This window comes from Grammomys surdaster, unplaced genomic scaffold (genome assembly GCF_004785775.1).
Source record: "Grammomys surdaster isolate TR1022 unplaced genomic scaffold, NIH_TR_1.0 279, whole genome shotgun sequence".
NCBI lineage: Eukaryota > Metazoa > Chordata > Mammalia > Rodentia > Muridae > Grammomys > Grammomys surdaster.
Genome location: NW_021604720.1, coordinates 8,538,327 through 8,542,865, shown reverse-complemented (window position 1 = coordinate 8,542,865; position 4,539 = coordinate 8,538,327).

The window sequence follows — 4,539 nt, the reverse complement described above, 5'->3', positions numbered from 1 at the left end:
TTAAAGCTCTGTAAGTCTTTACAGGACCAGGGGAAAAAAAAGCTATGCTGCTTTTTACTGGCTGATTTATTGTTACATGACAATATTGGGTATATTAAAATTTAATATCGGTGCTGTCTTTCCACTGTAAGTCTTGTGCTGAGGAGCTCAGAAATTATTTCCTTTTAAAGAGGACATTTATTGCACTGTATAGGCAGGTATGTAATTCCTTCCTCTAAGAAATCCAAGGGAGATATATATATATATATATATATATATATATATATATATATATATATATATATTTCAGCACCTGAGGACTTTTGATTTTCGCTTATTGTGTCACCTGGGTGCAAAGGAAGGGTGATTTACCTCCTCCATCAGCACAAATGATGCTATGTTTGTTTCGGTGTTGTTTCCTAACACCCACTATCGACAGCACCTCACAGTTTACTAGGCAGGGAATTCAGCCTTTTCCTGTAAATGTCAGGGAGAGTGGATAGCAAAATGGCTTTGAGTTTAAGCCTAATGTTCAGTTGGGCCCCAGCCACATGGAAGGGATAAGACAAGGCTGGGGGTGGGGGTTGTATTGCAATGCTCATTACTGGGAGCGTACACTCAATTGATTAGGAACACACACTGTCATCGGCTCTTACTAACATTTGGAGGAAGCTCATTCCCATGGTGTGGCTATACTCACGTAACGCAGGTGAGCTTCCTGTGTCAAGGCTCTGGCTCACTTGCCTTAAGCCAAGATTGGCTTGCCTTCCTAGAAATGGATTTTATGGGGCTTGTCTATCAAATGATGAAAAGCAGCTTAACGTTGTTAATGATCACATTGGAGCCCCCAAGGAAACCAAGCTGCTTCTTCATTCCTGACCTGTAGAAAGCATGTTAGGGTATGAATGTCCATGGCTGTCCTGAGCTGTCAAATCAAACCATGAGCACGATGGACCATAGTGTTAAGTCTGTGTTCTTATGCATGCATTTTAAAATAGATATATGTGGAAAATCATTTCAAACTTTATTGATATTTGAAGACCCTATAAATAAATACACCAAAGGCACCTAAGTTCCCTCCTTTAGAAAAGGTCTCATAGTTAAATACGGTTATGGACTTCTTTGCTTTTAGTCATTTTTTAAATGACTGTAGCAGCTAAAATTCCTCATGAATTTCACATTCTACTCAACCAGTATTTTCTTAACAACTGTATGGCAAGTCAGGGTTAAGACTGAAAACTTGTGTCTTGGATCACTATGCCCTTCTCCTAATCCTGGGATGCTGGGTAGCCCATTGGACACCAGATCACAGGGAACTAAAGGTTCCCAGGATGCCTTTCTCTCCTTCCTAATGACACTCAGCATCGCAGGGCAGAAAGCAGCCTTTGGAAAGGAGAGCGTGCATTCCCAATTTCAAGTTCAATTTAATTCAAGAGAATGAAACTGCCTTCTCATTTAAAGTAAGGTACACATGGTCAGCCACCTGTGCTCCTGCTAAGTGCCAAACTATCCTTATTTATTCAGACCCCAAGATCTTTTCCTGTTTTTTTTTTATAAACACTTGCATTCGTTGCTCTACCTTGGCATAGCTTTAAAGTGGCCAGCATCTTCCTTACCAGTCAGGAGCTCAACTTCCAGCCATTGGCTTCCAAGCTTCTGCATCTTCCATCACTCACTGACCCTGCTGTTTATAAAAGTTACTGGCACAGCATGCAGAAATATGATACATGTATGTGTCTAGTTTCCTTGTGCTACATCTTTTTTCTGGCTAAGAATTAAGATTCAAGATTAACTGTCTTGTCCAGATCTTGTCCTGTATAGGGGTGGAGAAGGAGTCTTGCAGACTCTGATGCAGCAACAGAAAAGCCAGTTGCAGATGAAAGGGCTTCAGGGCACTGCTATCACAGCTCCGTGTTTGTCATAGCAACAGGGGTGAAGGCTCATCCACAGGGCAGTTCATTATCACTCACTTCAGGCCTTCCTATTTACTCCAAGAATCCAATTTTAACTACATTTAGTTGGTAAATAGCAGCGCCTTCAGCAGAGTAATGTCAAATGGTCCAGCTGAATTTACTCAAATTCCCCTGATTAATTCTCCGGCTATCCAATCACAGACATCACGGCCACTTCCACAGTGCTTTTAATTTTAGTTTCATCATCTGCTTTCTCTACACTTTCTCTGAGCATATGCTCAGACTCTTGCTCTAACGCGTGCGTAGTTTGGCTAGATTCTTCTCCATTATCTCCTTCTCCTCCCTTTCCCCTTCCCCTCCACTTCTTTTTTCATTGTCTTCCTCCCAGTTCCCTCCTCTACTTTCTCCCCAGTCTTTAGGAGAGTTGTTGCATTCAGTGATCAGCAGACTTCTGAATATAGAAGGAATCATCTTCGGCTTGAGTCTGTGACATCCGGAAACATTCAAAGGCTGCCTGTATATTCTTGTTCATGGGCTCTCCAGGTCGTCTAGTGTTACGAATAAATATGAACATTGAATAGCAGGGCCAGCTGAGCAAAGAGATTTGAGGGAATAATTAAGGAGCTGCAATTTTGTAGGATCAACTTGCACTCCCTCTTCTGATGATGGAGTAAGGCACTGGATTCCTTGTCTGTGAAATTATCCTCAAAAACTGAGCAATCTTGTGTCAAAATCTGATTGCATGGGTTATTGGTATGCGTAGGAATGGGATCAGTATACGACCCTGTCCTGTGTTTGGTACACAGGTAACATAACTATGTGTGAGACAAGCGTTTGTTGCTGCTAAGGTATAAGAATTTCTCTTTTTTGTTTTGAAAATAAGACTCTCATTTCCTCCTTCTTTATTTATGCTCACGTTGTCTTTCCTTCCTTCCTTCCTTCCTTCCTTCCTTCCTTCCTTCCTTCCTTCCTTCCTTCCTTCTTTTCTTCCTTTCTTCCTTCCTTCCTTTCTTCCAGACAAGCTCTTACTATGTAGTTCAAGTTGGTCTGAAACTCAGAAATCTTCCTGACCTCTGCTTCATGAGTACTGAGATAAAATGACTAGACCCCATACCTAGCTCCATTAGTGATCTTAAAACATGAAGTATACAGTAATTATCAATTCAAATGTAATTTACTCCTAAAGTTGAATCAACTCCTCTGAATTCACTATGAATATATGAACACACATACTCAATGACATATTATAAATGAACATGTATTCTCTAATCTTTCCATTTCGTTTCACCAGAACTTTCCATTCATTGCTGGAGAAAATGAACCCTCCTAACACATCGATGAATTTTAACTGACAGTTCATTGTCCGTGAAAACCAAATGAGGCAGGTACACCAAACTAACTGGACCGCCCTGAGACCCAACTGACTCACCTCCAGAAGCAACAATGAAAGTAGCAATTTTCAGTTAGGAAGTGCAGACTTTAATCCAGTCTTGGGCCTGAGTGACTTTCTTTGTTGATTATGCCCCACCTATCCAGTGAGTGAACCATCCAGTGAATAGCCAACCACAGGAGAGAACATGTCAGCCACACCTGCTATAGCTAATGTAGTAAGGATCTAGTAGTAGATCCTTTGAGTTGTAGGATGTAGGATGTAGGATGTTTCCCTTGACCTTAGTACCTCTCTCAGTTTCTTTGTCTATATCCTTCCAGCTGCTATTGTGGACATCTGGGTCAAAGTCTTCTCTAAAGACTGATAGAATTCCAATATGTGACTCAGGGAGACAGATGTGCAGTGTAAATCTTTGTTCTCATTTTGAGTCCCTTACTGTGTACAATAGAGACAGTTCTGTGGGAGCTGCTTTAGATGGGCTGCTTCAATAGAGAAGAAAGAAGATGCTGCTAATATGCTAGAGGCCCCATCTTTATTGGGAATAACAGTGATGTCTGCTGAGCATCCTACATTCCCTTCTGTCCTTTAATCACGAAAGGAGGATGGAGGGATAGGCAGCTGGAATGGCAATCTCAGTTACAAACTGAATCTTAACTATCCCTTATTTAACAGTGTTCTCAATCTGTGAGTCATGACCCCTTCGGGGGTCACATGTCAGATATCCTGCACATCAGATATTTGTATTATGATTCCTAACAGTAGCAAAATTACAGTTTGTAAAGTAGCAACGAAATAATTTTATGGCTGGGGGTCACGACAACAAGAGGGACTGTATTAAAGGGTACCAGCATTAGGAAGCTTGAGAACCACTGCCTTAGTCGTAGCATAATTCCAGGCAAGTATCTTGGTTTTTCTCAACTTTCATATTGATCTATGCTCAGAGAAGTCAAGCAAATACCAGAATTTCTTCCAGATTCTTTTTAGAGAAATCTCAAATCAAGTTATTCAGCAATTAAAGGGAGAGATGTCCACTGGATGGCAGGCACGTTTTCGTATTTTTAAATGAAAAGCTAATTACATCCCTTCCCCTTCCCGTCCTCCCTCAAGCTTCTCCTAAATACCATTCCTCTAACTCCTTCTGTGTTCTCCACCATTCTCAAGTTAATTTTTATTTACACATACACACACACACACACACACACACACACACAGAGAGAGAGAGAGAGAGAGAGAGAGAGAGAGAGAGAGAGAGAGAGA